Genomic DNA, 13,305 nt, shown 5'->3' with positions numbered 1-13,305 from the left:
GCAGGTTATCTTGCATGCTGGGAGACCCCCAGCCTGGTGGGGCTGGAAAGGAGAGGTCTTTGGAATATTTGATCCGCACAAAGCACAGAAGGTAACTAGACAGGTAGGTGGAAGGGAAGAGAGAAAGGAAAGGAAGCAAGCCGGGAAAGCACGGGTTTCTATTTAGGAAGCGTTTATTCTTAGTAGTGGTCAATCATGGCCAGGCTGGATTCAGCAAAGCATTTGTACGCGATGTTCTGATATGCAGGCGTCCAGATAGCCTTCAAGAGCCCGGCGCGCGGGGCGGCCAACCCTCCGTTAGCTTGGTTCATCCCAGGTGAGAGGTCTGGTCTCTTTTGCTCTTCTGCTATTAATAACTGAGGTGGAAGGGGAAAGCTGATAGGGTTTAAACACTGGGCTCATTCTAAAGTCAAATCATTTTTGGCATTTACATTTATTTCCATCCCAATTAAATCTGAGGCCCTCTTTCTTTAAATAGTGCACGTTCCAAAGATTAACTAGGAAGTTACTGGAAAAACTCTGATATCAAGGGGTTCGTATTTCTTACCTGATTGTCACTGAGACGGATGTGTTGGGAATATTTCCAAGACCACCCTTGGGTTAGCAGCCACACTTTGAACATGTCTTTCTGAAGTCGTAGCAACTGGTGAAGGATGGGAGTGATGCTCTGTCCTGCATGGCAATCCTCAAGGCTCTTGGATGAGCTGACAGCCTGGCCCTGGTGCTCCTGCTGGTGATACAGACTGTTTACAGAGAGAGAAGGGAGAAACTGGACAGCAATGGTGAAGGAGTGGAGATAACTCCCTTACCCCTTTCTTGCCTGTTCCCCCGTAGAGCCGTAAGTGCTGACAGCAACTCTGGTTCCTATTTGTTTCCCCCCTTCCTATCAGAGCCCATGGCTGTCCAGAGGAGGAGTCCTTTCATGCCTATCTGCAAGGTCCTTGAGAGGTGTTAAGAGTAAACCAGGTGTGAACAACTCATGAAGTGGGCACCCACGTGGAAGCAGAGGTGCGAAAGCATTTCTCAGTAAAAATAGAACAGGGCTGTTGGCAGCAAGAGGTGTCTCCAACAGAAAAGCCTGGCGGTGATTGATGGGAGCCGGGGTTTTGATTTATTGATGCGTCTGTCTGAGTCTTTTCACCTCATGAGGAAGGAGAGAGTGTGTAATGTGTCTTTTAATGCTGAAAGAAATGCACTTTCCTGATTGTATGCAGAATAACCAATACCAGTTTTCAACCCTGTTCATCGCGTAATTGGAGTAGAGCCTTAACAAGGGACTACCAGCTATTAATGATCCTATGGTAAAGCATGAGCTCTGATTTTTCTGGGCTTTACTGGGGAGGAGCTGCAGCCCTTGAGGCCCAGAGCATCCTCTTTGATCACCCTGCACACCAGAAACCTGTGTGCTCGGTTTTAGAGGGAATGTTCTTTCAGGTGAAAGACTGATAAATCAAGGTGGGGGGGTGGGGGGGTTGTGTTTGACTAGACAGTAAATTGCAGTATGATACCACCATCCCTCATGTACAAGTGTCACGCTGCAGACTGCACCACTGCCTCCAATGCACGGATCTCACCCAGCCCCATCCCGCAGAGATCAGCATATTGCGAGCAGAAAGCGATTTAGCAGACGAGCCCCGGTCCCTGCCTGCGTTAGTGTGTGATCTATGGCGCATCCGATGGAAACGTCGAGCTGGAGTGCAATAGAGGAGCCTCTTTTGCAATACAAACAAAGAGTATTAGACGAACGGATCTGACACTGAGAAGACGAAATACCTCCTCTGGATTTCTGCTCTTTATTTTGCTGTCTCACCCAACCAGCTACTCTGCAATCTCCAACCTTTCTTTTTTCCTGGAATACAAGTCTTGACAGCTGCAGACTGTGTTGTACAGGGACACGTAGCAGCTACCAGACAGGCAACCAGAGGTGGGGAGGGACGAGCCCAGCACTGGGTCCGTTGAAATCGGTGGCATTTTTGTCGCTGGCTTCGGTGGGTTTCCGATTTGGCCTGATGGGAGCAAACGCTGTGAATGAAATTCCAGACGCTCCGTGGTTATAGATGCACACGCTTTTAAAAGCATTAATAGTGCGTCTAATTTTAGAGCGCCGCACTCCTGTTTCATTAAGGATTCTGCTTTAGCTCTGCACAGACTCCGCAGAATCTGTCCCCAAAAAAGCCCCCTGTGCTCTTCTCCAGCAGAGCAGGATCTTTTATTTTTAAAATGGCCTCGTCTAACCCCCAGCTGCTCAGAACTTGGTGCCTTTTCATTCCCGTGCTTAGAGGTTGAACCTCTGCCACGCCCTCTATGTCGTGGGGCAAATGTTGATGAAGCCAAACTTGGGTTTGAAGTTCTCTTCTCCGGCATCTTGGAGAGAGCAGCGAGATGTATTCCCGTGTTTCTCAGAGGTGAGGAAGCTGAGCGGCAAAGGGGCTGAAAATCACAATCAAAAGGGGGAAAACAAAGTTAAACATTAGAGAAGGTGCTAGTGCCACAGAGGGACCCTGGCCCAAACCTTGGAAATAATGAAAATAGAGAAGTGTGTCATTCGAGGGCTCACACGAGGGAAAAGCAGGATCATAGTGCTTTAAATAACAGAATATTATACTTCCCAAAAGCATTCTAGAGTCTTAACGCCTCTTTTTGCCCTTTTTTTTGGTGAAAATACACCTCAGTGTGGACCTATCTAAACACGTCTGACATTTTTTAGCACTTTATTGTTTTAGAAGGCTGAGATTTTGTGTCACTTGAGCAGATGGACTTGAAATCCCTGATTTGCATCTTGATAATTTTTCTTCCTGGCCTCGTTTGTTAAGGGCGAGTGGGATTGTTAGACCAGAGGCACTTTTGTCATCTCTTGGGAGATGGTGCACGTGATTTTGTTTTCCATGGAAACCGGAGGAGGAAATGGTTAACGAAACGCTCCCCAGCTCTGCAGTGCGAGAGAGTAGGTTAAGAGGTTTGGAGGAAAAATAAGAGCATCCTTCTCAGCAGCAGACAAAGACTGTTCTCCAACCCCATGTTCCTGGGTGAATCAGTCCCACCGTCTCCTCACCAGAGCCCCGTATCGGTGCTGAGAGCTTCCCAGACCTTTCTCACACTGACAAGCCTTGCTGGAGCGGCTCGGACTGACTTTGGGAGATGATTTGGGCTAAAACTTGCAAAAGCACCCATCTGGAGGGGCTTTGGACATCATCTGCCTGAGCCTGCTTGTTGGTCTGATCCACCAAAAAGTAGCTGAGAGGCCACAGGTCTGTGCTGCAGCCAGAAAGATGCCACTAACACACGAACGTAGCACTGCTCGTAGCAGATAGGTGTCCTCTCGTGGTGTTTGTTGGGAAACATTTTCATACCTAGGGGCTTTCGCCATCTTGTGCCTCAGTTTCTCTGTTGCTATGAAGAGGGATCTCTCACTCTCGATTATTTGCTGACTTCACTGACGCTGGTGAAATTTGTGAAGAATTTTACGAAGCTTTGTTACTGGGTTAAGCTTTCTCCTTGTGTATCTGGACTGGGGAGAAAATCCTCCCGCCTGCTCTCCCTGGGTATTTTCTTGTAGCAAGTCACGTCCCCTCAGCTCGACAGCTTTTCCTTGGGGAATGGCTGTCGTCTGCTTTTTCCCTGGCAGGCCATGCAGGAGAGAAGGGCTGTACTGACGCTGGTGAAATTTGTGAAGAATTTTACGAAGCTTTGTTACTGGGTTAAGCTTTCTCCTTGTGTATCTGGACTGGGGAGAAAATCCTCCCGCCTGCTCTCCCTGGGTATTTTCTTGTAGCAAGTCACGTCCCCTCAGCTCGACAGCTTTTCCTTGGGGAATGGCCGTCGTCTGCTTTTTCCCTGGCAGGCCATGCAGTAGAGAAGGGCTGTGATTTAACAGCAGAGCAAAGCACTTGAAGCCACACAAACACCCGGAGATTAAACGCCTCCCCCCACCCGGGTTCCCGAGTAACTTGCAGAGTCTCAGCACGCTGTTTCTGAACACAGTTGTGCCTGGAAGATCCTGTCTGAGTATGAAACAGCATGGGGCGTATTTTAAGTCCTGGTTTTCTGCCTTTTGGCCCCCTTTGCAAGATCTTCCTCTCTTTGATTTATGGATTTGGAGACCTTCTTTAATTATCTCCCTTGAACAGCTGCCTGAAGTGACACTCCCCAGGAGTTAGAGGCAGCGCGCAGCCCTCCTGGGCTTTGGGTAGCAACGTGCTGCGTGGAGTGACCATTAATTCCCAGTGCGAAGGGCAGGGTTGCCTGTTGCCGTGCGGTTCGGGGTACGGACCTGTTCGGATCTGCTCATGCACACACGCAGGCTCCATCACGCACACGCGCCCAGGCACGTTCTGCTCCGTAGCCGGTGCGCCAGAGTGACTGTTACGAGGGACGCATTAGACGGAGAATTTTCCAGCAATGGAAATCGCTCTGGATGTGATGCCTGAAGGCATTTTCAGCACTGGGAAATAGGGCTCTCTTATTTCCTTTAAAATTTGTGCTGATGAACAGCCACGCTGAAGATCCGTCACAGCGCAGACAGGTCTGCGCGCATTCGCGTGGGTGCTGTCCTGCAAGCAGCCTGCAGCTCGGTGGAGGGCTGGGCACTCCGCTTTCCCCGTCTTAAGCTGCTTTTTGAGGCTGTGCTTGTCTTGCAGTCAAAGGAGGGATTGCCATGCCTGTGTGAGAGGCCAAGGAGGGCACATCCAGGCAGCTCAGGCTCTGAGATGGCGCCGCAGCAGCAGCAGCATGTGCTTCCATCTCACTGGGGATCCTGGGTGAGCAGTTGTCTCGTCCATCCACACCAGCAGCAGCACTTGCACCTCTGCAAGCGGGATTAGGGCTCCCACGTGTTTACAGATCTCGCAGCTCAACCTCTCGCTGGAGCCTGTGTCTTCATCCCCGCCCTGATGAAACAGCTTCTGAGAGGCAGCTCTTTAGGCTGGAAGCAGAGACTTCTGCAGGGCTTCTCTTCCCCGTTGACTGCAGGTATCATCTGCTGCTGCAACACTGGAGCTTCTTCGTCTACAGATAAATCCTTTTTCAGCTCCCTTAAATCATGTCATACAAAAAGCTTGCAGCAGCTTTCCGTTGGAAGCAGGGAGATTGTTGTCAAAGCCTCAGGAAACCCCTTTGATGTGGGGCAGACAACTGGGAGAGGTGGTAATGAGGTGCTGGGAGAACTTCAATCACCAGTGAGTGAGATCAGCATTTCTGGAGCTGACAGAGCAGCATGTTGCAGGTACTCTCATGCTGTCAGCTCCACACTGACAAACCAAAAGGGTGAGGAAATGGCTGATGAAAAGCTTACGGATGCCCCGGACTTCAGTGCTTTAGGCTCTGGAGGGATTTCTAGACTTGCACATTTATGGAAATGCTTTTTTGGTCAGTGACGTGAAGCAAACATGCACTCATGTTCTTACACCCACCTGACTCCAATGCTGGCATCACGGGGGACTCCAGGGAGTCCCTTTCTCCCTGTCTGCAGCCTGTTTAACTTGTAAATTGTTTGGGACAGGAGCTCCATCCTTCTCCTCTTGTGTGGCTCGAAATAGAAAGGGATTTCTGGGTGGAGCGTGTTGATATCGGGGTTATTAATACAGTGGCGGTGACAGAACTCTCTGGTGAAATGGCTTTGTTCCCAAGCACATTAAGTCAGATAATATCAGCTAAAGAAGTAATGAACTGGAGCTGTAGATAGCAGACAGAGATTGTCTCCAGGTCCTGCTTGTGAACAGGGAGCTTTACCTCCCCATCGCAAGCTGTGGCTGTTAGTGCCAGGATTTACACGGCTGTGCTGTTGCAGGGGTCCAGTCTAACCCCTTTCGCAGCTGGAGATGAGCAGGGGCAGCCAGCACTACCCTCCCTGGGTCGCTTAACCTGACCCTTTCCACCCTTCACCTCTCCCATGAATGCTCCTACCACATCCTGCCATTTGCAGCTCCCGTAGTTGGGAGGCAATGTGACCGAGCTGGGATGGCACCAGCTTGTCACAGGAATTCGGTTAGTTATGTGACGGCGAATGGTTGACCTACCGTCTCCTAGCATCAAAAAGCATTGCCTGATAGCGGTTCCCTTCTGCAGGGCCGTCACGAGGATAGAAACACGCTCGATGCACTCCCCAAGCCGGACTCTTTGGCACAGCTCTGCTGGAGCCGTGATGGGCAGCAGCAGGGTCCAGCGACCTTTGCTGGGTAAGGCAGGAAGACAGAGCTGGGGCTTGACCTGGGCTAAGGCTGGGAAGTCTGACTGTAAATCAGAAATACGTGCCAACAGGGTTGTTGGGGTTTTTTTCCCTTTTCCTAACTGAGGTACTGCTGGTAACTCAGGAGAGCTGTCGGGAGTGGTGCTGCTGCAAGTGTGGACACTGGGGAGAATAACAAAGTGTGGTGGGGTTGCTCCTCAATAAATTGAGAAGAGACTCTGGCTTCTCATTAGAAAGTACCATCTTATCTTTTTAGACTTTTTAAATGAAACCATTTCTTCCCGAAAGAGCAGAGAATGGCCTTGTTCCTAAGTGGAGCTTTTCATGAAAAAATCTTTTTCAGGTTTTCATTATGTTCTTGAACAAGAACTCAGAAGTGAAATATGCTCGTTTCCTCCCCTGGCATCCTGCAAAAGGGGAAAAGCAGAGAAAAAAGAGAGAAAGTGTGAACTCTCAACACGTATTTTTGTGGACAAATGGGAAGAATGTAAAAGCTGAGTCATTTCTGAGGTGCTAGGAGTTACACTGGTATTTTCCTAAGTCTACAAACCCCCCACTGGATTTCAGCTCCAACCCCGCCCTGACCAACAAGAGGCAAGAGCAAAGCAGGGTGGCTTTGCTCACAGGAGGACCTCGTTACCCTTCCCAGGCACACAGGAGGGTTCTCAATCTGTTGATTGCTGCTGAGGAAGTGGCAGCTGGAGAGGGAGGGGTAGAGCTGGCTGGGCTGTTTTGTTGGCCCTTTCTGTGATGAAAAGTAGGGGTTGAAGCTGGGTTTGATGGAGCTGTGATGAAGTTTACTGATGTATGTGGTGGGCTTCTTGTTTGCACGCTTGTGAGGGAGGGTTTAGCGCTGCCTTCTGCCTTGCTTCCTTGACGAAAAAGAACCTAACCATGGAGGAGAGAGGAGGTAAGGAACTCTGGAAGGGCTTTCCTTGCTGCGCTTACTTTGGTGTGCAGAAAGCTGGTGTCTTTCTGAGAGCTTAAGCTTTCTGAGGGTTTATGTCCCAGAGGAGGTATAATTGCTTCATCCTTAGGGTACCCAGTGCTGGTGGCCTGCTCGAGGCAGAGTTTGTCCGTGCCCTGTGCGGTGGAGAGGGTGACCACTGGGTTATGCAGCTAGAGTGGCTGCTTGAAATTGCTTGCTGTGTTTTCGAGACTGTTGTTAGTGTGAGCGATGTGTGTGTTACACCAGGAGGACCAAACGCACGTTGTGCCTTTGTTAATAGATGCTTTTTGCTTTGCTAAGTGATTCCTCTTCCTGACACTGAAACACGTAGGAGTCTAAACCAGTTCTTCTGCTCCGTGCCTGTGGTGCTTGCTAACAACAGTGGCTTGCTGGCTCTAAAGTCCCCCTTCTTTGTGTATTCTTTGCAGCATGTGTTGGTCACAATGTACTGCATGACCTGTATCTAATGTTCTGTGTTTCAAAGTACGGTGTCACTATCACTAGGTGTAAAGAGGGAGAAACTGAAGCAGAGAGCAGACAGGTAACATGATGAAGGCTTCAAAAGAAGCCTGTAGGGGAGCTTGCTCTGAATCTGAGAACTTTGAGTCCTATGCCTCCTCTGCTAAGCTCTCTGACCTCTTCCTCAGCTGTAGCAGCACAAAAAAAAGAAAAAAATTACTTAATTGGCTCTCCAGGTGCTGTAGAGAATCTTAAGCACCTGGCCCAAAGAGCTGATGAGATCTTACCAGAGCTGCCCTGAGGTCTGGATGCCTTCCATGACCTGTCTGAGAGAGATGGAGCTGCTGGGTCCCCTCAAGGGCAGATGCCTGCTGGGAACGACGCAGCACTTCTAGTGAAAGGTGAAGTGGTCCTTGCTCGTGTCTTGGCATGACTGGTGTTAAAGTGGCTTGTGGATTTTCTCTTCTTCAGTACCGAAAGGGCAGCACTTTGCAAAGTGTCTCCTGAGCGCATCTGTCCTGTTGTTCCTCTGGACTCTCAGGAGCAATCATCTCTTCTTTTCCCTCCCAAATTCAGTGTGAGGCTGCCTGAACTCCCTGACAAGGAGAATTTCTACTCTGCTGGGATCGTTAACCTTCCTGCTCTTGCAGTATTTGCAGCTAATAGGGAGTTTGTTGTTGTTTGGTGTTGTGGTTTCTCTTACTGTCTGAGGCTCTGTGACTGCCACCCAACTGCCCTGGTCCATAGGCACAGCCTTCCAGGTAGCCTCCGCAGGGGTCTGATGACAGCATCAGCTGTCACCACCATGGAAACCACAACGGTGGTGCTGAATGCTCTTTGTGAGTAACTTGCGTGCAGTTAAAACACCCTAGTCCTAGCTCAGGACAAGGAGCAGAGAGGTTCCCCACCTCCCCGTTCTTACAGAGAGGCTGCTGGGTGCTGGCATAGCAGGGTGCTGCTTCAGCCCAGGGTTAGGGAGGCTTGGGGCTTCGGAGGATTGACCCAAGACGTGTGGTTTATGCGGTGCCACAAAGGGATTCCTAAGCAGGTCACACAGGTGTCCTGAACGTGCCAGGAATAGTTGTGCAAGACCGAGGAAGAGCTGCTTTCCTGGGCCCATCGTGTGCTTTCTCCTTGCTGTTCAGCTGCGCTGGAGAGCCTTTGGGGGCCACTTCTCCTGGCCCCAATGTGACATCACTTACGGACATTCAGGAGGCACCAAACCCCTCTCCTGAAAACAGCAACGCTCAGGAGCAGGCAGTCCCACCCCCAAGCCCTTTCATCTTTGGCACCGAGTGAAGAGCAGAGTCACCTCTGCCACGAGGATGGGCTTTATGAAATCCTTTCACATTGATCATGGTGCATTACGGAGGGGTTTTATCATTAATGGGAGCTGAGTTCCTGCTGCAGGAAGATTAATTTGCTGTGTCAGCCATGAACTGGGTGGAAAAGCAGGCGAGGGTGCAGGCAGCCCAGCCATGACGTGTTTATCAGGATAAATAGAACGCTGGGAACAGGCGCAGAGTGGTGGCGTCTGTTTCGTTGCAGATGGTACAACACACACAAGCCGGGTTTAGGAATATGAAGTGTCTGGCTTGGAGCTAAACTGAGGAGAAAAACTATGTCTTGGGATTGCACAGCAAGATGTTTCTGTCGTGTCAACACCCCGATTTAAAGGGCCGTGGTTAAAGCTGCCAATGGTGCTATGAAGCATGGAGCATCTTGTGTCTTGCCTCTTCCTTATCTATTTCCAGTTCTCAGACTCCTCATTGCTGACCAGGTTTCTCCCTCCAGACTTCTCATCTGGAGGGAACTGGACCTGTCTGTCTCCTCAGCTTCCCTTGCTCCTCTCGCCTGAATTCCGCACAGCCATAGCCTCCACCCCGACTCTCTGCAGGCTCCTGCTCCAGGTGTGCTCCGCTCCCTTCTCCTTGACTCTCTGCTCAGGCATTTCCAGTCCATCCTTTCCTCCATAAGTTCTGCAGCTTCTCATCATCCACCCCCAAACATTCGCTCCGGTCGGCTCCGTGCAGAGTGCGGGTGCTCAGCACTCTCTTCCCAAGGGCTTTGCTCACTGAGGGAGGAAGGTGCTGCTCTGAAAGGGAGGGGTTTAACGCTCTTTTGAGCGGTTAAAGGGAAATCCTCCTCTGAGATGCTTTGTGCGGGCGCAGCAGACAAGCAGGCGTGTCAGGATGCACACGGCAGCTCCTGGGTGTGGTTTCGTTGCCCCAGAGATGAGATTGATTTTTGGCTAATGGCTTTGGGAGGGAACCCTGTACAACCCTGTTGTACTTTCTTCGTGGGCTGGGCAATGTTTTCCACGTCTCCGCAGTTAGGTTTTTATGGAAGCCTCGTTCTGTTTAATGTAGCTGTAGTTAAGTTATAAATTAATAATCCCCGCTGCCGGGAGTGCTGTGCAGCAAGATGGCTTTCCTGAACGGAGGTGTAAATAATTCATGCCGTTAAATTAGTTGTGCTCCCTGTCCACAGCTCGTTTACCTGCTGTGACTACAAACACTCTCTACACCATCAGAGCAGGTGTCAAAGTGTGCCAGGCGTGTCTGTCAGGAGGAGCCTTTACCCCTTGGTAAATAGATCAGAAACTCTTCACAGAGAGGACCAGAAAAGTCTGGTTTGCTAAACAGACGCTCGTCACAGGAGCAGACCTGCTCAGGCAAAATTCCCCCATGGGAAGATGCGGGCTGTGTGAGATGGGTTTTCCTTGTAAACCACGTTCTGGGTCTTTTTCAAGCTCTCCAGCTCTCTTTTTAGAGCTTTGCTGGAATTTCAGTGGTCTGTGCCTCAGTTTCCCCACCTGTAAAACGGGAACAATAGGAATTCTTTCCTGCTTCACGTGCCAGTCCTGTGGGTCTTCCAATTTACTGTTTTATTAAAATCCCCCCAATGTTTCTTTGCAAAGCAGCTACCACAGAAAGAGTGCGTAATCCTTTCCTATGTCAGGCCTGAGCCGGCCACGCAGGCATCAGCCGTTCCGTGCTGCAGGGAGCAGGATGTGCTAATGGCACCAGTCCTCCACGGAGCAAGTAAAGAAGGTTTCAAAGGGAAATAGAAAAAAAAATTAATAATCTTGAGTCTACAACCTATTTGTCAGGGTTCTAGTGCAGTGTCTAAAATGTTTGCATCTTCTTGGCACTACCTGACGTTTCTAAGAGCTTTGGTGTTGTGGTGCTCCTGTATCAGCAAATTGTTGTGGACCACGCTAGTAACGCTTCTGCTGCTCTAACGCTGTCAATTCTGGTTTGTTTCTCCTCAGCCCTGCCTGTGATCAGCCAGGGAAGACTCTGCTCTAACATCTTCCACCTCCTCCCTACCCACCAGAACCGTGATCATCTGACAGTAAGTCATATTTATATATTTTTACACACTATATGTAACCTGTAGAAGTGTTTTATTGCCGAGTTAACATCGTATATTACCTGGAAGGAACTTTGAAATGTTGTTGCAGCTTTATATATAAATATTGATGAGAAACCTGTGGCATATTTTTCTCTAGAAAACCGCTATGTTCATATCAGACACAAATATATCTGGAAAAGCTGTTTATTCCTTAGAAGGCTGTTTAGAAACCAGGATGTGTCTCTATAAATAACAAGTACTATTAGTTTGGGACCAATTTCTGCGCTGGGAAGGCTTCTGAAGAAATGAACCGGTGTCTTGGAAATCACTGATGGGAGGTGTAAGGGGTTTTGCTGATGTTTATTAGGATTTTAGACAAATGTTTGCAATGAAAAAAAAACAACAAGTTGTCATGAGTTGAAAAAAAAATGAGTTCTTAAAGTTTATGAGGGATGTTTCATTGGTTAAACAACAGATTTTTGTTAGGCTGGGAAAAGCGTTTCTAAGTATTGAAGGAAGTGGTGACGTGGTTCTAAGTTTGGTGCCTATCCAGCTTCACTTTCCAGAGAGCAGTTAATTTGTTTGTTCTGGTGAGGCTTTATACTGGGGTTTGCAGACGTCTGGTCTGGGTCCGTATGACCGGGAGGTGCAGGTGGTGAGGGTCGTGCGGTGGTTTTGTCCCAGTCTGTCGATTGGAGGCTGAGCTGGGAGGAGGCAAACGGAGAGATAAGCAAGAAAATGGCTTATAAAATCTGCTTTTAAAGATGTTGAGGAAAGGTCTTACGAGACGCTGCAGACTGACACCAGTAGTTTCCCCAGTAGCCTGTCCTCCCCATCCCCCGCTCCGAGTGACGGACGTGTCGCGTTGGGTTCACTGCAGTATTTTTGGAGGATTCCTCTCTGGTTCCAGCAGTTTGTGTGACACAGTTCTCACAAAACATGGGCTGTAATGAAACAGGAAGGATTATGCTCTTCCCTAACCTATTTAAACAACTTAATTCACACTGAATTTTACTGAGCACGTCAGGATTGGAGACACACCCTAAGAAATATCATCTAACAGGAAGGAAAGTACCTCTCTGGAGTAGTGGAGCTGCGAGAGAAAAAACACATTTCAGAACAGACACATCAACTGGGGAAGGAAATTATCACACTCCCCCCAAAAGGAAAAAGTTAAAATTACTCCCACAACTTGAAATGTTTAGCAATATTTATTCAACGGTCACAACCAGTGAGTATCTTTTGTGCAGATGAAAAGGAATAAGGAAGCGAAGGGTGATGGAAATGGGTGGATGGGGCAGTCGGCTGGGGTTGAGATGTGCGTAACCCTGCAATATATTGATCAAATGTATGAATGTATCTCGGTGTCCTCTGGGCTGTGGGAGTTCCTGGGCTGCTCGCCTTGAAATGGAAGCAATTTAATCTTTAAAAACAATAATGAAAGAGCAAACTGTAAATGAGACCTTCTGGCAGACTGACGGGGCCGCGCTCCCAGAGGCAGACACACGGGCTAGGATGACAAATGAGGTCATTAAAGTAAAGAGCGTAAATCGAGTTTTGGCAGTGGGTAGGAATCCTTATTGTGATGGAGGGCATTAATATGGGAAGGAAGAAGAAGGGGGGTGGAAGAATTCACTGGTGACAAGCTTATCTGGGGCAGAGAAGCCGTGTAATTTGGTAGCAGTTCCAGCTCCCTACTTCATTGCAAGGCAATGAGCCCGTCTAATTGAGCAGGGACTCCAGCAGGGCATGTCTGAGGAGTGTATGAAAGATTACCAAGTGTCACCTCACTAAATAGCATCTGGGATGCTCCTTAACTCTGAGATGTTCTTCACTCATTCAGTTTGTTCCACGACTTTACATCCGTAGCACAGTGGTGCTTTGCATACAGATTTTCCTTCTTTTTTTTTTTTTTAAGAGTTTCTTGTTATGGGTGTTCAAAATCTGAGCACTCGATTTCCTCTTCTTAGTCTTTGAGTAGGGGAAGTGCAAAGCGTAGCCTTCGAAGATCCCACGGTCTGACCATGCAGGGGCCTCTGTTAGCAGGTAATTCATAATCCTCCGTACGAAGTGTTGGGGCGTTCTCCATCAGTGGATATGGAAATAAATCCACAGCCTGGGATCTGTAGCGCCCTAACCCCGCTCCGAGTGTAAATCCCACCATATCGATCTCTTACCTCTCCAAAAGCAGCTCTTGTTTTTCACAATATGCCTTTAAAAAAATAAAAAAACAAGCAAAGCAAAACCAAACAGCAATTTACTTCCTGGCGCGGGAAATGCCTTGTCCCGTTGAGCGCCTCATTGCGTGGGCAGTGAGAGGAGTAAGCACTAAAGCTGTCCTCGGTGCCTCGGGTGG

This window comes from Buceros rhinoceros, unplaced genomic scaffold (assembly GCF_000710305.1).
Source record: "Buceros rhinoceros silvestris isolate BGI_N320 unplaced genomic scaffold, ASM71030v1 scaffold9370, whole genome shotgun sequence".
Lineage (NCBI taxonomy): Eukaryota > Metazoa > Chordata > Aves > Bucerotiformes > Bucerotidae > Buceros > Buceros rhinoceros.
This window is presented reverse-complemented; position numbering follows the sequence as displayed.